Source organism: Emys orbicularis, chromosome 2 (assembly GCF_028017835.1).
Source record: "Emys orbicularis isolate rEmyOrb1 chromosome 2, rEmyOrb1.hap1, whole genome shotgun sequence".
Lineage (NCBI taxonomy): Eukaryota > Metazoa > Chordata > Testudines > Emydidae > Emys > Emys orbicularis.
In genome coordinates, this window is record NC_088684.1 from 200,030,500 (window position 1) to 200,055,428 (window position 24,929).

Sequence of the window (24,929 nt, forward strand, 5' to 3'; positions counted from 1 at the left end):
TGCATATCCATTTACACTGATTTTAAAATTAAAAAATAACATACAGCCACAATATCTTGCATGTATTTCTATTTCTATTAATTGATTAATAGAAATTGTTTGCTAGCTGAGTTCACTCTCAGTGAAAACCAGAAACTATGTGCATACCATTAGAGAACAATAACAAGCTTAGGCTCTGGCCTGTGTCAATCACTTGTGTCCAGGAATGCAGAGGCCAAAGTAAGGACAACGGATGGGCTGTGCTGCTTCCCCATGCCTTGGCCTAATTATTCAAACTTTTTGTGAATGGAATGAATTGTGAACTGTCTAAATATTTTTCCTAGTGGGAAGAAGAGTTCTCCATCAACAGGGACCAATGAATACCTTCCTGTATTTTTCTTTTCCAGCAACGAATAAGTAGCTTTAATTTTAATTTGAGTAAATTCTTAAACGTGTATTTTAATCAAGTGGCTCTTACAGCTGAAGGTACTTATGTGGGTACTTAAATTTTAGTTTGACAAAGGCTAAGTTGATTAATGGTGATGGCAAAAGCTGTGGGAAGATGAGCACCAATAAGGTCCTGGGTTCAAATTCAGCACATTAACTGAGTGATCTCAGGCAAACCATTTGATTTGCTATTGCCTGGGTCAACTCAGCTGCAAAACAGAGTAAAGAGGAAGACGCCACGGAAAACTAGATATTGTGTCCGAATTGAACTAAACTAAATACATACTGTAAATTATCAAATAAGGAGTAGACATTTGACAAGACAAGCTTATGTCATTATCAAGACAAGCTTCTAGTGACAGATCACTAGAAGTGTGCAACACTACCAGTTATTCAAGGGTCCGTCATGCAGCTGCTTCATTTGAAGAACTCCCCACAGTGACTTCAATGGTGGCTGTAGGATCTAGCCTCCCAAGTGAAGACCTAAGTGGTGAAGCAGCTGTAGACCTCGGACTAGTAAACATCACATGATGATTATACAAAGGTTACTCCTGAAGGCATTCTGTGCCAAAAATTAAAAATTCTGCTCACAATATTTTAAAATTCTGCAAATTTTATTTGTCAAATAAATGTGGCAGCTCCAGCATGGCATTGGAGCACAGGCCATTGGCTGCACAAAGATGGGAGTTCACTGTGCAGCTCCCCCCGGGACACGTACTCAGCGGTGAGGCCGCACCCAACTCTGACACAGCGCAAGGACTAGGCCTGGCCCAGAAACATCTCAGGGCCCTGCCCCTCTGTGTCAGGTATGGGCAGGCAAGCTCAGCAAGGCAGGATCCAAATATGGAGGGACTTTGTGTGGAGAGATCCAGGTGTGGGTTGAGAGGGTTCTGTGAGGGGCAATCTGTGTGCAGACAGCTCAGTGGTGGATCCAGGTGTGGGGGGAATCTGGATGCACAGAGGCTTGTTGGGAGATTCTGGGTGTAACAGTAATGGGACTCTGCAGGAGGGTCCAGGTGAAGGTGGTTGGAGCTCAGCAGGGGGTCTGGGTGCGGGGGGCTCAGTAGGAGGGTCCAGATGCTGGGAAGTGGGGATCCAGGTGCAGCTGGTTGGGGCTTGGTGGGGTGGGGATCCGGGTGTGAGTGGCTCATTGGGGTGGTCCAGGTGCAGGGGAGTGGGACATTCTGAGTACGGGGGAGGTGAGGCTCAGTGGGAGGGTCTGGGTATGAGGGGGTCTGGATGCACAAGGGGTTGGGTGGATGGGGGAGCAGCTCCCTGTAGAGGGATCCCTTTGCCTCCAGCTGAGGTGCGATGGGTGCAGGAAATGGGGGGGGGGAGTTTGCAGAGCTTCCTGCAGCTGGGGGAGAAATATGAGGGTGGGTCTGACCTGGCCCCGGATGCCATGCAGGGGAAGAGGAAGTCCCGTCCTCCCCAGCCCATCTGGGACTAGAAGCTGAGCCTGGAGCAGGGTAGGAGCCAGCAGCCAGGTCTTCCCCAGTCCTGCCTCCTGCCCCACAGTGATTTACCTCTCTGCTGGCTGCCCTAGGACCAGAAACTTACTCCTGGGGAGGGTTGCATGACTGCTTTTGTGGCTTCCCTTTGCTTCCCCATCAGAAAGTCATTTTTCTGCGGGGAAGCAAAGAAATCTGCAGGGGACATAAATTCTGCGCATGCACAGTTGGACAGAATTCTCCCAGGAGTAAAAGGTGGTTGAAACATCGTCTACAACAATTCTGTGACCTACAAATCAAGTTTAGAAAGTTCTTTGGTAAGGAAACCTCATCACCAAAAGAACAGATCTGTTGGCTGATCCTAGGGCAGAGGTGGGCAAACTACAGCCTGCGGGCCACATCCGGCCCATGGGACCCTCCTGCCCGGCCCCTGAGCTCCTGGCCTGGGAGGAGGGTCCCATGGCCCCCGGCCCCACCCCTGCTGTCCTTCCTCCCTCGCAGCCTCAGCTCACTGCGCCGCCGGGCCTGACCCAGTGCTCTGTGCTGCGCAGTGGCGTGGCTGTAGCGCCGCCAGCCACCGGTGCTCCAGGCAGCACGGTAAGGGGGCAGGGAGCGGGGGGGGGAGTTGGATAGAGAGCAGGGGAGTTCGGGGAGTGGTCGGGGGGGTGGATAGGGGTCAGGGCGGTGAGAGGGTGGGGAACAGGAGGGTTGAATGGGGGCAGAGGTCCCAGGGGGGCAGTCAGGAAGGAGAGGTGGGGTTGGATGGGGCTGTGGGGGGCAATCAGGGGCAGGGGTTCCGGGGGCGGTCAGGGACGGGGGGTTGGATGGGGCAGGAGTCCCGGGGGGGGCATCAGGGGGTAAGAAGCAGGGGGGATCAGATAGGGGGCGGGGGCCAGGCCATGCCTGGCTGTTTAGGGAGGCACAGCCTCCCCTAACCGGCTCTCCATACAATTTTGGAAACCTGATGCGGCCCTCAAGCCAAAAAGGTTGCCTGTCCCTGTCCTAGGGAGTGCTAAGTGCCTTCAACTCCCAGTAAGAGTCAAGGGTGCTCACACCTCATAGGATTAGGTCCAAATAGCAGATATTTCTTTCAGTGGAAATAAAGGAGTGAAAAAGATATATGATATATGGATATAAAAGTTTAAAAAAATGAACTTATTTGATAGGACTTAAGTCAGCATTCTAAAGGATTGAGCTGCTGCGGAACTCTAATACTAGATTTGTTCACAGTAACTCAATAAAAGCATATTAAGCTCCCATGATGCTATTAAACAGTACACAAAGGGCAAAAATAAAGAAGAAGATAAATATTATTTAAAAAAAAATTCTACAAAGATTGAACTGAGATTAGACTTCTTTTAAATAGAAAGGAAAAGAAAGGCTACTTACTTGGCTCAGTGATTAGAGTTCTTTGAGATGTGTGGTCCCTAGCTGTATTCCATTTGCGGTGCACATGTGTTCCAGGGCCTGAGTCTGGAAGATTTTTGCTAGCAGTGTCTGTTGGCCTGCACCTGCACCCCTCTCTTCTTATGCACCAAATCCAGGGCATAAGGGGTGATGTGCACCAACCACCTCTCCAGTCCCCTTTCTGCCATGAATAGCACTCGAATAAGACTCCACTACACAGGGGAAGAAAGGCAGGCAGTGGAATACAGATAGGGACCGCACATCTTGAAGAACCCCAATTACTGTACAAGGGAAGTAACCTTTCTTTCTTTTTTGAGTGATGGTCCCTACTTGTATTCTACTCCAGGTGACTCTCAAGCAGAATTCATTGAGGATGAGGGTGGGAGGAACCGTGCTATATGATAGGTTGAAGGACTGCTCTCCCAAAAAAATGTGTCTGCTGTAGAATCCTGAACCAAGGCATAATGTCTCACAAAGATATGGATGGAGCCCTACATTGCCATTCTGCAACTGTGTAGGAGAGGGACATCTCAAAGCGAAGCTGCTGATATAACCTGGGCACAAGCTGAGTAGGGCCTCGTATCTTGAGGGGGAGGGGTTGCCATCAGCTCAAACATCAGGATGCAACCTAGTATCCATTTGGACAGTCTTTCTGAGGACATAGCTTCCCCTCTCCTGCATTTGGCAAAGGAAAAAAAAGTTTTGGGAGATTTTCTGAAGGATTTAATCCTCTATAGAGAAGTTAAAGCTTGGCGGACATTCAGAGAGTGGGGCTTCCTGTCCTATCTGGCGGCATGGGGCTTCAGATAGAAGACAGGTAAGTGGATGACCTGGTTCAGATGGAATTCCAAGATTACTTTTGGAATTAGTTTAGGATAAGGACCTTGTCCTTATGGAAGACCATGTAGGGTGGGTCTGCCATAAAGGTTCGCAGCTTACCTACTCTTCTGGGTAGGTGTCTGCAACCAGAAAGGCAAGCTTCATAGGTAGATGAGAAAAAGAACATGAGGCTAAAGGTCTGAATGGGGGAATTAATGATGACAGGACTAGACTGAGGCCCCATATTGGGGCAGGTTTCAGCACCAGAGGAAAGGATCTGACAAGTCTCTTCAGAAACCTTACTATGATCTGATGGGCAAAAACTGAATGGCTGTCCAGAAGAGGGTAAAAGACACTAATGGCTGCCAAGGGCACCTCACAAGGAGCTGAGAGACAATCCTGACATTTTCAGAGAGACAAGGTAATCGAGAATACTAGGGATCTCAGAACCCCCTGGAGGTAGTCGACTATGCTGACACTGTATAGGGAATCTTTTCCATTTTGCTGTGTAGCATTTTCTTTTGGAATCTTTTCTACTATTGCTAAGGATGGATTGTATTGCTTCCGAGCATGACTTTTCTAGGTCTGTTGTCCATCTGTTAGATGGAGGAGAAAAAGGCCTCTATACCATAGGTGGTGCCACTGATACCGGTGGTCTGATTAAGTGAGTGGCAAACTGACCAGGGAATATCAGTGATTCCAGGTCCATATAGATATTAAAGTCCTTCAGCTCCATGAAGCTGTAGAGTGGACTGGACTTCTGTCTCTTGGTAGTGCTGGCTTCAGACAGGAATAGTTTTTGCTACCAAGGTCTCCTTTTTTCTGCACGTCAGTACTGTTGGTGTACTGCTCCCTTCTTTCCCTCATCAGTACTGAGGATGGTCCTGCCCCTTTGACCAGAGATGGTTTCAGGGCACTTTTGGTTCTCAGTGACAAGGAACTGGTACCATGCTCTAGAGAGCTCCTGACATAGTCATACTGCAATGTAGAGTCTCACCTGACTCAGAGGGTGTCAGAGACGAGCTCCTCTTTTTCTCTGAGGATTTGGAGAGAGATTTTTTCCATTTCTTACAAGAGTGTTTGCTCTTACCCTCCTCACGTCTGTTCTGTTTGGAAGAGTTTTTAATCCTGCTCTGTGTAGCTATGGAGACCACTGTGCTCAAAGGGGCCTCAGCCAGATATACAAGGGGGTCTGATGGACCAGGACTGGACTGGGTTCTCACTGAGCAGTCCATTAGGAATCTTCTGAATCTAAATTAACAGAATTGATGGGTTCCGTGAGGAAGGGGCCGGTAGATATTGCAATTAGAAGCTAGTACGAGCTTCCCTGAGGCAACAGAGACAGGCCACACAGATCTTGAATCCCAAGATCTTGGACATACGAGTGTCTTGTGGAGGGACTCCCAGAGCCCTAAAAATGGCTAAACTACCCTATCTAGAAACAGGTTTTAAAAACTATTTGCAACTCTCTACAGATTTAGAATCATAGAATCAGAATATCAGGGTTGGAAGGGACCTCAGGAGATCATCTAGTCCAACCCCCTGCTCAAAGCAGGACCAATTCCCAACTAAATCATCCCAGCCAGGGCTTTGTCAAGCCTGACCTTAAAAACCTCTAAGGAAGGAGATTCCACCACCTCCCTAGGTAACCCATTCCAGTGCTTCACCACCCTCCTAGTGAAAAAGTTTTGCCTAATATCCAACCTAGACCTCCCCCACTGCAACTTGAGACCATTACTCCTTGTTCTGTCAGCTGGTACCACTGAGAACAGTCTAGATCCATCCTCTTTGGAATCCCCTTTCAGGTAGTTGAAAGCAGCTATCAAATCCCCCCCCATTCTTCTCTTCTGCAGACTAAACAATCCCAGTTCCCTCAGCCTCTCCTCATAAGTCATGTGCTCCAGACCCCTAATCATTTTTGTTGCCCTCCGCTGGACTCTTTCCAATTTTTCCACATCCTTCTTGTAGTGTGGAGCCCAAAACTGGACACAATACTCCAGATGAGGCCTAACCAATGTCGAATAGAGGGGGATGATCACGTCCCTCGATCTGCTGGCAATGCCCCTACTTATACAGCCCAAAATGCCGTTAGCCTTCTTGGCAACAAGGGCACACTGTTGACTCATATCCAGCTTCTCATTCACTGTAACCCCTAGGTCCTTTTCTGCAGAACTGCTTCCTAGCCATTCGGTCCCTAGTCTGTAACAGTGAATGGAATTCTTCCATTCTAAGTGCAGGACTCTGCACTTGTCCTTGTTGAACCTCGTCAGGTTTCTTTTGGCCCAATCCTTCAATTTGTCTAGGTCCCTCTGTATCTGATCCCTACCCTCCAGCATATCTACCACTCCTCCCAGTTTAGTGTCATCTGCAAACTTGCTGCGAGTGCAGTCCACGCCATCCTCCAGATCATTAATGAAAATATTGAACAAAACCGGCCCCAGGACCAACCCTTGGTGCACTCCGCTTGAAACTGGCTGCCAACTAGACATGGAGCCATTGATCACTACCCGTTGAGCCCGAGGATCTAGCCAGCTTTCTATCCACCTTATAGTCCATTCATCCAGCCCATACTTCTTTAACTTGCCGGCAAGAATACTATGGGAGACCGTATCAAAAGCTTTGCTAAAGTCAAGGAATAACACATCCACTGCTTTCCCCTCATCCACAGACCCAGTTATCTCCTCATAGAAGGCAATTAGGTTAGTCAGGCACAATTTGCCCTTGGTGAATCCATGCTGACTGTTCCTGATCACTTTCCTCTCCTGTAAGTGCTTCATAATTGATTCCTTGAGGACCTGCTCCGTGATTTTTCCAGGGACTGAGGTGAGGCTGACTGGCCTGTAGTTCCCCGGATCCTCCTTCTTCCCTTTTTTAAAGATGGGCACTACATTAGCCTTTTCCCAGTCATCCAGGACCTCCCCCGATCGCCATGAGTTTTCAAAGATAATGGTCAATGGCTCTGCAATCACATCCGCCAACTCCTTTAGCACACTCGGATGCAGTGCATCCGGCCCCATGGACTAGTGCTCGTCCAGCTTTTCTAAATAGTCCTGAACCACTTCTTTCTCCACAGAGGGCTGGTCACCTCCTCTCCATGCTGTGCTGCCCAGTGCAGCAGTCTGGGAGCTGACCTTGTTCGTGAAGACAGAGGCAAAGGAAGTATTGAGTACATTAGCTTTTTCCACATCCTCTGTCACTAGGTTGCCTCCCTCATTCAGTAAGGGGCCCACACTTTCCTTGACTTTCTTCTTGTTGCTAACATACCTGAAGAAACCCTTCTTGTTACTCTTAACATCTCTTGCTAGCTGCAACTCCAAGTGTGATTTGGCCTTCCTGATTTCACTCCTGCATGCCTGAGCAATATTTTTATACTCCTCCCTGGTCATTTGTCCAATCTTCCACTTCTTGTAAGCTTCTTTTTTGTGTTTAAGATCAGCAAGGATTTCACTGTTAAGCCAAGCTGGTCGCCTGCCATATTTACTATTCTTTCTACACATCGGGATGGTTTGTTCCTGCAACCACAATAAGGATTCTTTAAAATACAGCCAGCTCTCCTGGACTCCTTTCCCCCTCATGTTATTCTCCCAGGGGATCCTGCCCTTCAGTTCCCTGAGGGAGTCAAAGTCTGCTTTTCTGAAGTCCAGGGTCCATATTCTGCTGCTCTCCTTTCTTCCTTGTGTCAGGATCCTGAACTCGATCATCTCATGGTCACTGCCTCCCAGGTTCCCATCCACTTTTGCTTCCCCTACTAATTCTTCCCGGTTTCTGAGCAGCAGGTCTAGAAGAGCTCTTCCCCTAATTGGTTCCTCCAGCACTTGCACCAGGAAATTGTCCCCTACACTTTCCAAAAACTTCCTGGATTGTCTGTGCACCGCTGTATTGCTCTCCCAGCAGATATCAGGGTGAATAAAGTCTCCCATGAGAACCAGGGCCTGCGATCTTGTAACTTCTGCTAGTTGTTGGAAGAAAGCCTCGTCCACCTCATCCCCCTGGTCTGGTGGTCTATAGCAGACTCCCACCACAACATCACCCTTGTTGCTCACACTTCTAAACTTAATCCAGAGACTCTCAGGTTTTTTTGCAGTTTCATACCGGAGCGCTGAGCAGTCATACTCCTCTCTTACATACAATGCAACTCCCCCACCTTTTCTGCCCTGCCTGTCCTTCCTGAACAGTTTATATCTATCCATGACAGTACTCCAGTCATGTGAGTTATCCCACCAAGTCTCTGTTATTCCAATCACATCATAGTTCCTTGACTGTGCCAGGACTTCCAGCTCTCCCTGCTTGTTTCCCAGGCTTCTTGCATTTGTGTATAGGCACTTAAGATAACTCGCTGATTGTCCTGCTTTCTCAGTCTGAGACAGGAGTCCTTCCCTCTTACACTCTCCTGCTCGTGCTTCCTTCCGGTATCCCATTTCCCCACTTACCTCAGGGCTTTGGTCTCCTTCCCCCGGTGAACAAGAACACTAGTTAAAGCTGTGAACATTGAAGAGGTTCATCTCAGACCAGGGGCAGCAGAAATGAACTGGAGAGGCAGTCAGTCCGTACTGCCCCTTATGCCCTCAGCATAGGGGGTGCAAGCACAGACCAACTGACATTGCTAGAGAAAAATCTTCTGGTCTCCAGCACATGGAGCTCATGCGCACCTCGAGTGGAATACATCACTCAAAGAAGAACTAAACTTTTACCGAAAGGATAAAGCACAGGGCAGATGCCAGTGTTATTTCTTTGGTTTTATGCAAAAGAGTTCTGCAAGGAGCAAGATAAGTGGGCTACCAACTGTAAACTCTTTGGTGACATTCCCTTGAGGGATTTACAAAGGAAATCCCTTTAAAGAGGTCATTAATGATTGCAATGGATATTTATAAAAGGCAATGCCATCTACAGTACATTTTCCCTTTGCTGATTTGCTAATTACCCATAATTATTTCATTAGCTCAGTTTCATGCACTGTATGGAAATGGAGATTTTTCAATGTATTAAAATTTTACATTTCCATGGTACACCTGCAATTTCCCCAGTAAAAGTAGCATAATGTTCTCTGGGATGATTTTCGTTCTTCATTTACAATTTCCATTTTTGACCCCTTTCACTATTCAAATTTATATTAGAAACAAAAATGACCCCCACCCCATCCCAAGATGTAAATTTTTGTAAAGAGAAAGATAGAAACAAATTTGATTAGGTGTGAGTATCAACCCTCCCCTTGTTCATGAATCATCTGAGTTATTTGAAACCTGAGCCTTCAACATTGCAGTACAGACATCTAGCACTAAACCTACAGGACTAATATTAATGGGCAGCAAGAGAAGTCTCTTTTCCAAGAGAGGGGATGGGTTGCTGGGTCCAGGTGCTAGGTCAGGTGTGTGATCAGGAATTCCAGCCTGGCTCTCTCTTTCCCTCACCCCAGGAGTTGGGGAGCTATTGCCCCATGTGTTGCCTCCAGATGGGATGTGTGTGTGTGTGTGTGTGTGTGTGTGTGTGTGTGTGTGTGTGTGTGTGTGTGTGTGTAGGGGGGCTGGTCATTGGTGTCAGGGGGTGTATGAAGGGAGCCTGGCCCAAATCTTTCTCTCTCCCCTCCCTGATGTTGGGGGAAGCTTCTGCTGCCTCTAGTGCCCCTGTGTGTGTATGACTGGGGGAGGGGAAATGTGCCACTTGCCACAGGAGGTCACAGGGAAGGGAGTCCGACCTGGCTTTCTCGTTTCCTTGCCCCAGCAGTTCCCTGCCATGCCCAGTGTAACTGCACTACTGCAGGAACCCGGCCTCAGAATGTTCAGTGATTTTTGCAGGCTGCCAAAAATGTCCAGAGGCTCTTAAATGAAAGAAGGGAAATGACAATTTTAAACACTTCGTATCTCAATCAGACTTGGCTGAAATTCCACGAGGAAACAAAAAGAAAAGAAGTGACACCTCTGTAGCCTAAGGGGACTCCCTTTGCTGAATAGGAAAGGCCCATTGCAGATGATGGAGGTATGAGAGCGTCTCAAAGAAAATGTTGCATGAACTCTAATAGTAAGTGTTATCAACCTAAATATAGGGTTCACTACCAACTCCCGCTCTAGTGAAGTCGGGCAATGTGTGCTTGCGTGTATGTGTATGCATGTACATTTTATAAACTGTATTCCATCTACATCTACAATATATGATGGCATAGTAGGACGGTTGTATTAACATGAGTTTAGAATGATCAGATCAGCACTTATAAACTATGCAGATCATCCCAAACAAATGCCAATATAGTCACCCCACAGCATCATATATTTTGCATATGTCATGTATGTTACAGGGAAAAAATTCTTGGAATATTTTATCCCTAAGGGTGTAAAACCATGTGCCTTGCTGCCATGAGTCTATCTGTACAGAGCAAGAAGGAGAGAAAAATAACTAATAAAGGTAAAACAAGTCCATTATGACCTCAAATGACTCTTCTAGAGGTGCAAATGTCATGGCTTTAAAATCCAGTATCTTGGGGCTTTTCAAAATCTAAATGTAAGCACTGTGTGTCCCTTTGTGAAAAAGGTGGATAATCTCCCCCATTCAAGGAGAACTCATTTTTAGCCCAGCAGAAATGAAGATACTGGATTTTAAAGGCACACCATATTTATGTCTAGAAAAGCAGTTACTAGTCCAGAACGAAATCTTGCCCACTCTTGCCTTCATGCAGGAGTAATTTTTTTTTTGGGGGGGGGGGGGAGGTTCAGAGGAGAAAATGTTTCCTAGCAGAGAAATATTTGAGGAAGTGAAATATATTTTTAAGAAGATTATTTGTGTAAGGGAAAACAAATCCCACTACTTTACCTTTCTATTGAGCAACCTTATGAATAAGTGAAGTGACCTTAAAGCACACAACATACTTTACCTCCCCAAGGTAAATGGTGAAATACTTCAATTTAGCTCCATACAAAATACATAGCAGAGTTAATGCTTCTGTCTTTCATGTATTTTAACCAGATGCTAATTGCTTTTGACATTTTTCCAATAAAACATCACAATGCACTCCCTTTTCCTTTTTAAAAAAAATTGAGAATATAGCTTATCCTAATTTCTCTCACTCTATGAAGGTGATGGAGGTATCTTCTGGACTTCTGGCTGAAGTACTTTTCAGATGCATAGATGTCTCTCTGCTGGTCATTCAGCAGAGCTGGATAGGCCTTAGCATCAGCAAAAGAGAGAGGCATTTGTCTAAGAGGGAGGGAGATGAGCATCAAAAACGCATCGGATCGTGAGTAAAGGGCTAGGAGATAGTCTTTATATAGCCTATTTGGGCCAGGTGTAGCAAGGGACAAACATAATTGTCTTGCCTAAAGGAATGGGGTATAACTCCAACTTTTAAAAGTAATCCACAAGCAGGCAACCAAGTGTTAGTGCTCTACACTGCCATGATTAAATTCCCGATCTTGGTCTCTTCTTCTCCATGCCAACAGGGTTTTGGAGGTGCTGCAGAAGCAAAATGTGAAGCCATATGGAGATGGGGTGCTTTGTGTTGCTCAGTTACTCAGGAGTGCCTTCTATGGCCAGTTGGCCTTAGCAACATCTGAAGGAAGTCTCCTTAACTCTTCCTCAGCTGGGAAGATAGCAACCTTCATACAAAGCCTTCATCACGTGGGGCTCTGATCAACATCTGAAGGTGCCCCCTGCTTCCTACCCAAACATACACTCCACTGCCAGAATATTGTTTAACATCTTAAGAGCATCGTGTTTCTTTATATACTCATAATATAACAAAATTTCATGTGACAAAAATCTTATTAGCTTCTTTAATTAGACTAGGCTCAAGATTTTAAAAGTGACAAATATCTTCGGGCACCTTAATTTTTGGGTAACCAACTTGACACACCATAAATGGATCTGATTTTCAAAAAGTGCTGACCACCCACTCTGGAAATCAGGCTTCTTTGTGATGTCTTAAATCAAGAATCCAAAATCACTTGCCAATTCTGAAAATCTTGGCCTACATCATCTAAAACACAGTATACCCAATTTGGGAATTTACAGTGGCTTTCTGTCCTGTTTCTGAAAGAAAGAAATAAGTTTTGAAACTATGGCTTAACAAACTAGTACAACCACCAACTTTTAGAGAACTAACAGAAATGTAGCGCATGCTTTTTACTTTGGTGAGTGTGTATGTATGGGATTCCTTTATGCATGAAAAGAGCACCTCTCAAGATGTTCTAAGAGTTAATTAACACTTCCAAGTGGGTAAAAGTCAAATCATAACTTTTTCTTTCCCCCTGTGGATTCTTAATTTTGATTTCTTTGAATCTATCAGGAATATGATAGAACAACCAAGTCAACCTTCTAGATGGCCTGGAAAACTTTCTGAATCTCCTTAAGGGAACTTGTAATGTTCAGCAAAACTTCTTGCCAGTGGCAATTTGGCATCAAGACAGTACAGGCATGTATTTTAATTGACGATGAGTAAAGATAGCTATCTCTGGCTTGCTGTGATTGAAAATGGGAGCCAAGCAAAGGTTGTCCTATTCTGGGGAAGGAAATGTAATTGAAAAGTCATACAGTGAAATCCTGAACCCATTGAAATCAGTGGCACAATTCCCATTGACTTCAATGGGGCTAAGGTTTAGCCCATATTGTGCAGTTCTAAAAACAGGTCCAGACAGAAACACTATATTTGAAAAGCCTTAACCCAAATCTGAGTGGCCGTGAAGGTCTCTTTCAATGGAGGAGGAGGATATAAATGAAAGATCCTTTTTAGTTACAGCTGGGCTTGCATTATGGCTTCATGTCAGCACATCACCATTCTGTGCTTTAGTTTCATCCCCGAAGCTATCATTTTTAAAGGTTGTAAGTGATGAGAAAAAAGCATTGAAAAATTGCCAAATCCAGACATTAGTTACTACTACTGCTACTAATAATTTTGCATTGTATCTTTCATCCTGAGTGATCTCAAAGTGCTTCACAAGTAATATATACAGACATCACTACTGAAACAGCTACCTCTTCAATGAAAGGCAACAACCAGCTGAAAAAATCAGGCAACAGTGAAATTAGGGGAAATTTTAATAAGAACATAAGAAAGGCCGTACTGGGTCAGACCAAAGGTCCATCTAGCCCAGTATCTGTCTACCGACAGTGGCCAATGCCAGGTGCCCCAGAGGGAGTGAACCTAACAGGCAATGATCAAGTGATCTCTCTCCTGCCATCCATCTCCATCCTCTGACGAACAGAGGCTAGGGACACCATTCTTACCCATCCTGGCTAATAGCCATTTATGGACTTAGCCACCATGAATTTATCCAGTCCCCTTTTAAACATTGTTATAGTCCTAGCCTTCACAACCTCCTCAGGTAAGGAGTTCCACAAGTTGACTGTGCGCTGCGTGAAGAAGAACTTCCTTTTATTTGTTTTAAACCTGCTGCCTATTAATTTCATTTGGTGACCCCTAGTTCTTGTATTATGGGAATAAGTAAATAACTTTTCCTTATCCGCTTTCTCAACATCACTCATGATTTTATATACCTCTATCATGTCCCCCCTTAGTCTTCTCTTTTCCAAACTGAAGAGTCCTAGCCTCTTTAATCTTTCCTCATATGGGACCCTCTCTAAACCCTTAATCATTTTAGTTGCTCTTTTCTGAACCTTTTCTAGTGCTAGAATATCTTTTTTGAGGTGAGGAGACCACATCTGTACACAGTATTCGAGATGTGGGCGTACCATGGATTTATATAAGGGCAATAATATATTCTCAGTCTTATTCTCTATCCCCTTTTTAATGATTCCTAACATCCTGTTTGCTTTTTTGACCGCCTCTGCACACTGCGTGGACATCTTTAGAGAACTATCCACGATGACGCCAAGATCTTTTTCCTGACTCGTTGTAGCTAAATTAGCCCCCATCATGTTGTATGTACAGTTGGGGTTATTTTTTCCAATGTGCATTACTTTACATTTATCCACATTAAATTTCATTTGCCATTTTGCTGCCCAATCACTTAGTTTTGTGAGATCTTTTTGAAGTTCTTCACAATCTGCTTTGGTCTTAACTATCTTGAGTAGTTTAGTATCATCTGCAAACTTTGCCACCTCACTGTTTACCCCTTTCTCCAGATCATTTATGAATAAATTGAATAGGATTGGTCCTAGGACTGACCCTTGGGGAACACCACTAGTTACCCCTCTCCATTCTGAGAATTTACCATTAATTCCTACCCTTTGTTCCCTGTCCTTAAACCACTTCTCAATCCATGAAAGGAAGTTCTCAATCCATGAAAGGAGTTTTGAGCAATGACACCCAGCAAAAAGGTCCTGTAAAAAGTGCCATGGGAACTTCACGGGCTGTGGACACTCTACACTAAGCAGGGAAGACCTTAGTATTTTAGATCTTCCCCAGAAGTCCCAAACAGCATAAACAACAGGATATTTCAATTTGTCTTTCTTGGAAGGACTCAGGCAATACAGAAAAATGTTACAAATACCTGTAATTTAACAGCCTTTTCAGTCAGTGTGGTTTTAGTTAAGAGGAAATAAAAGAAAACATGGGTTGTCTAGCTGGGAAATCACCCACCTTTCCATAGAATAATGAGCTAAAAAACAAAATTTAGGAACAGAATAGGCTGCAAGGTTACATTGATTCCCAATTACACAAATTGGACACAAACTCGGTGGCAAAATATTTTCTGAACTCCATACACCAGTCAAAACTCATATTCTACATTAGCTTGATTCATCATTTGATGTACACCGCCTATTTTATGGAAACTTAAGGTTACCACTATATAAATAGAGGCTCCATTTTATGTTTTGATCCCTTATGAATAAAAAATGCTGCACTACAGAAATTATGGTAGGCCTAATGGTATTTATTTGAACAAATTTGCTTTAGCTTGAATTTTAAAAGTTCTTTGGTCATTATGTACATCTGTGTTATAATTACATATGAATAGAGTTAGCAGAATGCTATTAAAGATCTTTTCTCTGAAAATTGGCCTAGCAGTAGTTAAACTATTTTGCAATTTGCATAGTAAGCAGTAGCAAAAAAACAAAACAAAACACAAAACACAAAAAACAAAAACCCTATAAAGTAAGAACTACCAACGAAATAAAATTACATTTTGCAAGAAATACAAATGTACAGTGCATGGAAGCTTCCTAAAGCCAATATTTCTTCTATTAGGACCATATTTAGCAGCATCCTAAGTAAAGCGTAACATTAGGAGGACAGCCTGTACACTTCAGGAGGGCAGTCGGTTGGGAGCTATGTAGGAATATGTCCGTTTTTAGCCATCAGTGCCCTTTTGCAGACCATTAGTGTAGAAAAAAAAATAGCTCTTAGATGTCTGCACATATTTAAAAAAAACTCTACAATAAAAGTGGATGGTATTTTTTTAACAGAGGAGCTACTAATATGTAATGCAAGTGGAAGAATGATACTTATTTGTTGAATAATAATATAAATGAACAAATGAACAATATAAAACATTTATCCAAAAAAGTAGAGCAACATAAGAAATATTTCTGAATATCAATATTACTGTTTACCAATTTTCTTCTCTTTTTTGTCAGCTGTCCAAACAGTCCTACACCTATTATAATAACAGTAAATGCAAGTCTTTCCATCGACTTAAATAAGCACGGGATCAGGCAGTAACATGGATCAAAACTTTTCTATATTAATTTGTTTGTAAATTTCTGCTGTTATCTATGTAACACTTTTGGTAGGGGAAGTGCTTACATGATACCTATCTTGCAATAATTGTTTCACTACTTTAAAAATACAAATTTTATTATATTTTTTCCCAACTCACAATGTCTGCTGCAGAGATACGCTGTAATCCCAAAAGGACACTGAAGAGGAGGTTTGGCATTCTTTGAGATGAGTGTCCCTGTGGGTGCTCCACTCCATGTGCCGGTGCGTCCCTGTGCCTTCGCTTGGAAATTTGTACAGCAGTACCCGCACGGGCCACGCATGTGCAGTGCCTACCTCACGCACTGTTGGTGCCTTAACAGCGTGTGCGCAGCAGTTACTCCTCAGTTCCTTCTCTACAACGGAGACCGCTCCGAACTCTGAAATAGAGGGGAGGAGGATGGGTAGTGGAATACCCACAGAGACACTCATCTCGAAGAACATCAGGTACTGCACAGGTTAGTAACCTCCTCTTCTTCTTCTTCAAGAGATGTCCCTGTGGTGCTCCACTCCAGGTGACTGAAAAGCAGTATCTCTAGTATGGTAGGGACTTCGGATCTGGTAAGAAAGCTGTAGAGAGCCTGGCTCGAGCCATTCGAGTGTCAGTCAAGGGTCCCTGAGTAAGGGCATAGTGTTTGGCAAAGGTATATTCCGAAGCCCAGGTGGCAGCCTTGCAGATGTCTACATAGGAATGCAACAGATGTTGAGATGGATCTGGTAGAGTGTGCTTTAATAGAAGTTGGAGGATGTGTCTTCTTTAGTTGGTAGCATAAATGGATGCAGTCTGATATCCAATTGGATACTCTCTGGCTGGACATTGATTTGTTCTTAGATCGCTCTGTGATTGAGATTAAAAGTTTAGGGGTTTAGTCCTATCCAAATAAAAGGACAATGCTCTGCACACAGCAAGTGTGTGCATGGCTGCTTCAAAAGAGTTCGCATGCGGTTTAGGAAAGAAGGTTGGTAGATGGATAGGTTCATTAAGGTGGAAGGATGAATGTACCTTCGGGAGAAATTTGGGATGCGTTTGGAGAGTGACTTTATCCTTAAAAAAGATAGTGTAAGGTGCGTCAGCCATGAGAGCTCCAAGTTTTCCTACGCGTTTGGTGGATGTAATTGCCACTAAGGATGCAGCTTTCATTGATGGGTGTAGTAAAGAGCAGGATGCTAGCGGTTCAAACAGCTTTTGCGTCAAACATATGAGCACCAACTGGAGGTCCCATGGTTCAGTTGGTGGTCTGATGTCCGGGTACAGGGTCTGGATGCCTTTGAGGAATCTTTTTGTGATAGGGTGGGCGAAGATAATGGTGTCGTCGATCTTCTGGTAAAATGCTGTGATTGCTGCCAGATGTATCTTTATGGAGCTGAAGGAGAGCCCAGATTGTTTGAGCTCCAGAAGTAGTCCAGTATGACTGGAAGAGGTGCGGAAGGAGGAGTGGTTTGTCTGGCAGAACACCACGCCCTGAACCTAGACCATTTATGGATATAGGTGGTGCGTGTAGATTGTGCCCTGCTGTGTAATAGCACAGTTTGCACCTGCTCGGGGCAGCCTAGTTCTTCATGGGAGAACCATTGAGAAGCCATGCCTTGAGGTGGAGCATTGCTATTTTTGGGTGGTGTAGATGGCCCCTGCGTTGGGACAATAAGTTCGGAAGGGGGGAAGGGAGATTGGCGGACAGGTGGACATTCGTGTTAGAAGTGGGTACCATGGCTGTCTGGGCCATGTAGGGGCTATCAGTATGATCCTGGCCCTCTCTGTTTGTATCTTTAATACTAATTTGTGTAGGAGTGGTATCAGTGGGAATGCGTATAGTAGGTTGTCATTCCATCTGATCGTAAGCGCGTCTCCCGTGGAATGTTGCCCCAGACCTGCTTTGAAGTAGAATCTGGGACATTTCTTGTTGGTCATGGTTGCAAAGAGGTCCAGTTGTAGATAACCCCAGGTTTTGAAGATGTTGTGTAGGATGGTGTTGTTTATGTCCCATTCGTCCGCTGTGGTGTTTTGTGCACCGGGCAGGTACGAGGCGGATATATCGATGTTGTGTTGGAGGCACCAATTCCAAAGTTTCATAGCCTCGGTGCAAAGTGAATGGGATCGGGCTCCCCCTTGCCTGTTTATATAAAACATAGAAGCAATGTTGTCAGTCATGATTCTGATCTTTTGGTTCTTGATGAGTGGGAGAAAGTGGAGGCAGGCATTGTGGACCGCTCAGAGCGCTAGAAGATTTATATTTAGTGAGGTCTCTGTGGGGGACCATAGTCCTTGAGTGGTATAGTGTCCAATGTGTGCCCCTTCAACCAGTGAGGGATGCATTTGTAGTAATTATAATTGAGGGGGATTCCTGTAAAAATGGGACCCCGGAACAGAGGTTGTGTGGTCGAGTCCACCATATGAGTGAGTCCTTGATCTTGGTAGGCATGGTGAGAAGTTTGTGTAGTCTGCGTACATTTGGTTTGCAGACTGTGGCTAGCCAACCTTGTAGGCATCGGCGATACAGGAGTGCATTCCTGACCACAAAAGTGCATGCGGCTATGTGGCCTAGAAGTTGTAGACAATCGTTAACTGTGACCTGTGGGCTGTTCTGCAGTTTGGTGACCAGATTCTTTATGTTGATGAATCTGTTGGTTGGAAGAGATGTGATGCCAGTTGTGGAGTCGAGGTGTGCACCTATGAACTCCAGACATTGAATAAGGATTCATGTGGATTTGTTTGTGTTGATTTGCAGGCCAAGGCCCTGAAAGCAGTTGATGGTCATCTGTGTGGATCGGATGGCTTCCTTGCGAGTTTGCGACTTGAGGAGGCAATCGTCCAGGTAAAGGAAAATTATTCCTTTTACCCTGAGATGTGCAGTAACCACCGCGAGGATCTTGGAGAAAATGCGGGGTGCTGTTGAAAGGCGAAAGGCTAGAACCCTGTATTGGTAGTGGTTTGTTCCCAGAACAAATCTGAGAAAGCGTCTGTGGGCAGGGTATATAGTTACGTGAAAATAAGCATTCTGCAAGTCAAGAGCTGAAAACCAATCTCCCTGCTCCAGCGCTGGAATAGTGGTCACTAGGGTAACCATTTTGAATTTTTGCTTTTTGAACAACTTATTGAGTCACCTGAGGTCGAGAATGGGTTGACATCCCCCACTTTTCTTTTCCGTCAAAAAATAGTGGGAATAAAAACCCTTTCCTCTGTGCTGATCGGTACCTTTTCCACTGGTCCTATTTGCAGAAGATGTTGTACCGCTTGGTGGAGCAAGTGGTCATGAGAGGGGGCCCTGAAGAGGGACGGGGAGAGGAGGTGGGTGGGAGATATGGACAGGAAAGGGATGGTATAAGCCTGATCGGATAACCTCTAGAGCCCATCTGCCCATAGTGGTGTCTCACCAGTGGTCGTAAAATGGGAGCAAACGGTGACCAATGGGTTGAGTAATTAGTATGAGCGCTGGAGTGTGTGGGAGGTCTTCTATGACCTCGACCAAGGCTTCAAGTCTGCTTGTTAGGTAGGGGGCAGTGGCATTGAAGCCTAGGTCTCTGGCGTTGATGCTGTTGATGATCATATGGTCATTGTTGTTGAGTGTATATCAGGTATTGCGGGCAATGGTAAGGCTGATACCTATATTGTCTCCTTCTATAGGGCATGTATGGATGCCAAGATTGCGCAGGGTAGCCCTGGAATCCTTCATGGTCTGCAGCACCCCATTGGTCGTTGCTGCAAATAATTTCTCACCATCGAAGGGGAGATCCTCCATGGTGTTCTGTATCTCACGAGGAAAAGAGTAAGAGTTGAACCATGAAGCCCAGCACATAACAACAGCTGTCGCAGTGGATCTAGCTGCAGTGTCCACAGCATCAAGGGCAGCCTGGAGTTATTATTTGTCCTTCAGATACCACTGCCTTGAATTGTTGTCCCTTTTCTTCTGGAATATCGTTAATAAATTCCATGGATTTCCCATAATTTTTGTGGTCATATTTGGTTAGGAGGGGGGCATAGTTTGCCACCCTGAATTGCAGTGTGGAGGATGCATAAACCTTGCGGCCAAATACATCCATTCTTTTACTGTCCCTGTCAGAAGGAGTGGACCAGAAATGCTGTTGCTTGTTTCTTTAGTTCGCTGCTTCCACTACCAGCGTTTGGTGCTGGATGTGTGAAAAGAAACTCTGAGCCCTTGGAGGGGACATAATATTTCCCATCTGCCCTCTTGCAGGTTGGGGTTATAGTGGCTGGAGTTTGCCAGATATTTTTGGCCAGGTCCATGATAGCTCCGTTGATCAGGAGGGCAATCGTGGAGGAGACCGCAGGTTGCAAGGTATCTGTCAGTTCGTGTTGAGTGTCTGACACCTCCTCCATAGTGATCTTGAGTTCGCTAGTCACCCTTTTAAATAGGTCTTGAAAGCAGGTGAAATCATCTGCCGTTGTCAGTGGTGGCAGCATAATAGCCTCATCAGGTGAGGAAGATAGGTTATTGTTATTTGGAGAGGTATCGGGTGGTACCTCTTTTGTGTGCTCCACTACAGGTTCCTCTTGTACCAACAACACAGAGGTGTGTGAGGGTTGAGGAAGAGATTTGGTGTCATCTCTCCATGGGCTGTGTCAACTGGTGTAATGTCTCCTGTAGGACTCCCATGGGGTCCAATAATGCCATTATCCAGAGAAGGACATGGGTGGTCCCATCCAAGGGTGCCCATACCAGGGTGATAAGTCCCTGGCATATGAGGACCTTGATCTTATTGGTCCAGCATTAGTAGGTGTGTCAATTGGGAAGGAGTGGTGTGGTGAAAAAACTCCCTCCACTTCATCATCCTCCCCACTAGAAAAGTAAGAGGGGAGAGGGGATAATTGTCAGTATGGTGCCGACGTTCTCGGTGAGAGATCTGTACCCAGTAAGGGAGAATCCGGGGTTGGCAAAAAAGCAAATCCCCAATGTCGATGGCACTGATGGGTATTGCACCGAGTGCAGCGATGGGACCACAGGGTCGGTTGGTGCAGATTAGCGTGGCACTGTGTGTATCGCCAGAGGTGGTTGAGGAGTCGGTGCTGTGGCTGAACTAGCGGTCGTGTGCGGCACAGACAAGGGCACCTGAAGTGGCGCCGAGTCCTTTGTGGTGCCGGGCAGTGCTGTGAAAGAAGAGGAAGGCAACTTCAAGCCAGAGTGGTGCATATTGGTGGCAGCCAGAGTACGAGCGGCACCGAAGGTGCCCAGAGCATCATTGTGCTGACCGCACCGCGGCTCAGCACATGACTAAACAGACCTGCTCGGGGAGAGTTTGACAGAACAGAGGTGACAAAGCTGGCTGTTTTTTTGTGGATTTTTTGTCCTGGTTGGACTGAGGAGGGCTCTGTCCTGAGGAGAACTCATGTCCTGGATCAGAGGTGAGGTCTGAGGGACTTTTCCATCAAAATTAACTTGAGCCTGAGGTCTCTGTTCTTTTGTGCCCTGGCTTTGAGCTTGCTACAATGGGCACATTTTTGTGGGACATGGGATTCCCTCAAACAGCGGACACATTGAGGATGGCCATCAGAGATGGGGATGGCCTCTCTTCACGTAGTGCATCTCTTAAAGCCTGGGGAGCCAGGCATCATGCAAAGTCACTAACTAACCGTGAGGGAAAAACGGTAGGAAAAATAATTTTTTTGCGGGGGAGGGGGAAGGAAGGGTCAAAGAAATAAAACTTATCTGACTAAAATACTATACTAACAACTAACTAACTATGCTAAAGTGAAAAAAAAATTTAAGCGGGACCGCTGAGCTCCGTCTCAGGCCGGGGACGGTAGAGAAGAAACTGAGGAGTCATGGCCACGCACGTGCTGTTAAGGCACCAGCAGCGCGTGAGGCAGGCTCTGCGCATGCGCTGCTCGTGCAGGTACTGCTGTACAAATCTCCGAGTGAAGGCGCAGGGACTCACCAGCACCTGGAGTGGAGCACCCGCAGGGACTTCTCTCGAAGAACAACATATTCTCAGGCCGAATTACAATGCTGGTATTTACAGTAAGCTTCTGTCCTCTCAAAGATTATTACAGGGAAGCGTTTTGAAGAACTAGGGCTTGATTCTACAAGCACTCTGTCCTCAATCCAGTAAAGATTTAAGTATATGTTTAACTTTGAGCATGAGTAGCCCCATTTACACCACTTAGATAGCAGAGAAAAAGGAGGTTAGAGGAGAGGGAAGAAACACAAAGGGAAAAGGTAGGAGAAAAGAGAGACAATAAAACGAGCGGAGCGGAGAGGATAAAGACTGGAGAAAAGACGAAGAGGAGAGGAAAACTTGGGGGAGGGGAACTGGAGAAAACAGAGCCAGCATGATTACAGCAATTCTTGGCCACCTCACAAGGGTTCTATTTTAAGAAAAGCTGATATAGGCAATGGAAAGAGCAGTAGTGATAGAGTTGGAGCCTGAATCACCTGATCCAGGGTAGGAAAACCAGCAAACAGAAAATCCAAGGGACCCTGATGGTCATTCTCCAGATTGAGTATGTCACAACCTACAGCAAATTCTGTTTTTCCTTTGAAACCTTTATCCTCTTATTCTGAATTGGCTGCAGTGTCACTGCCAGCCCATGGTTTCTTTTTACAGTGAAGCCTAAGCAGCCCCCAGACATCCCTGCCCCAGCTACAGGTTCATACTGAAAATATTGTCAGCTCTAAAGCTCCTGCATTTCCAAAATTGCCTTTACTGATATGGTAGATGTAATATGCCTGGTTTTTAGCAGAGCATTTGCTAAAAATGTAAAGTGTCTCACAATAGCTTATTCCAAACATAGCTAAAATCAGACTGGATAACGAACACTATCACATGAACTGAAAACTGGAAGGAATGCAGGCACAGAGCAATGTTACACAACAATATACTGAATTTTGGAGGGGGCAATGTACAGTGGGGTACCACAGGGGTCAAATGGATCAAAGGCCTGATCCAAGCCACTGCAGTCAATGAGACTCTTTCTGTTGATTATAATAGACTTTGGATCAGACCTTAAAAGGAGGCAATAGCATACTATTGAAATTTGCTGAGAATACTAAAATGGGAGGAGATGCAAACATCACATAGGATAGAAATATAATATATAAAGGGACACTGAAAGATTTTAAATATGGGCAAGAAATAAGATTCAGCTGGGTAAAAATGCTAACTAAAATAGCAAGGGGGAAATAATGTGAAACATATATACTCGATGGCAAGAAGAAAACTAAGATGCAGCAATGCTGAAAGATATAGACCACAGGGGAAGTGGGTTTTTTACCCATGAAAGCTTATGCTCAAATAAATCTGTTAGTCTTTAAGGTGCCACTGGACTCCTCATTGTTTTTTTAGGGGTGACAGTGGACAGCAAATTAGTCAGAAGTTTGCAATGTGATATAGCAGCAGAAAACGGTTGAGTTAACAGAGGCATCAAAACACAAAGCATCTTTATAGAGCCCAGTGTGACTGTATTTAGAATATTGCATTCAGTTCTGGGCACCTCACCACCGCAAATCATAACAAAGTGGAAGGTGTTCAGTGAACAAAAGTAATTTGGGGGCCAGAGGGATCAACTGATAAGGAAAAATTAAGAAAGCTCAATGTATATGCAACAACTCGTGTGTGGGAAGAACATTACAAGTCTAAGAATAACTAAAATGTGTAAACACTGAGGTGGGAAAGGAATTATTTGGTTTGGTTTAGGAGTAATGGGATGAAATGGAGAAAGGGAACTTAAAGGCTGCATAGCAGAAAAAATACATAGGCTGTTTGACAACCTATGTGAAATGGATTGTCTTAAGCCCTGATCCTGCAAAGAATTATGCACATGCTTAATTTTACTTACTGTGAGTAGTCCCACTGAAGTCAATGGGCTACTCACAATGTGTACTGTTAAGCATGGCCATGGTCCATCTTCCAATTCACAGGTCTCTTCAGTTGATTGAATTATCAGCAAATCACTGGATGAGTGATTGTTACGTATACAATATTGGCCTCAGTATCTATTTTGGGGCACTTATCTGGTTGGCTCCCTTCACTGTAGTAGCTGAGCACCTCTCAATCTTTAATATATTTACCCACACAACATCCCTGTGAGGTGGGGATCCATTGGCTTCATGGTAAAGACTGCAGCCAGAGTCCCACCTGCCTGCTTTGTTTCCTTCTCTTGGTTATGGGGCGACTGTTGCATTGGACCTGGAAAACCTATTTGTCCCACACACCATCAAAGAGATTCACAGTGTCTGGAATATTATTTCATGGGAAAACATACTCTTAAAAGGGACATATTTGGGTACCTGGTGATGATTTTTCTACCATGTACATAAACTACAGGAGAAAAAAGCTAGCAGCCAAAAACTCCTCCACACTGGTTGCATTCTTTCAGTGCGTTATCCGTTTATGATGTAATGCTAGTCATAATATTAACAATACTTAGCAAATTCCAAACATTAGCTAATTAGCTCCCTTAATATTAGTTAATTAATCCTCTTCAAGGCAGATATTGTGATTAGTCTTATTTTACAGATCGTAACATTGAGGGTATGTCCACACTTAAAATGCTGCAGCTGCGATTCCGTAGCACTTCAGTGTAGACATTACCTATGTAGGTACTACCTCCCTGATAGGAAGTAGTTAGGTCAATGCAAGAATTCTTCCATCGACCTAGCACTGTCTCCATCGGGGGTTAAGTTGGTATAGCTATATCTCTCAACAGTGTAGATATTTCACATCCCAGGAGCGATATAGCTATACCGATGTAAGTTCCTAGTGTAGATCAGCCCTGAGGCACAGAGGTTAAGTGGCTACACCAAGGGCACAGATGAAGCCAATATCAGAGGTGGGAATTAAATTTAGGAATTTGTGGTTCTCAATCCTAAATGCAGGTCACTAGATCACACAAGTAATTCTCTTCTTTGCTGTTGGTAGTACAGTGCTTGGGTTACATCATCTGCTTGCGCACGCTGCATGTATGGAAAAACTATTGTACAAACAGGGCTTGATCCAAAGCCCATTTTTAAGTTAATTAAAGTGTTTTTCCATTGACTTCAATAGGCTTAATATTAGGCCTTCTGAATATCAAATTAATCTGAAAAATGTAAAAATGTATTAATCAAAATCCTTAAAAAATGAGGTATGTCTGACTGAAGCAAGAATTGCCTTTTGGGGGGAAATAAAATCAAAGACTAGAGCAGAGGGAAAAAATCATAAATTTTTAAGCTAAATTTCAACTACTA

At 44.7% G+C, this 24,929-nt stretch overlaps 1 protein-coding gene across 1 annotated transcript in view; it reads right to left on the reverse strand.

Annotated features, from left to right (window-relative positions):
• The window catches only part of HECW1 (HECT, C2 and WW domain containing E3 ubiquitin protein ligase 1), a 283,590-nt gene that overhangs the window by 253,558 nt on the left and 5,103 nt on the right, over positions 1-24,929 (reverse strand). The gene's annotated exons all lie outside the window — the stretch shown is intronic.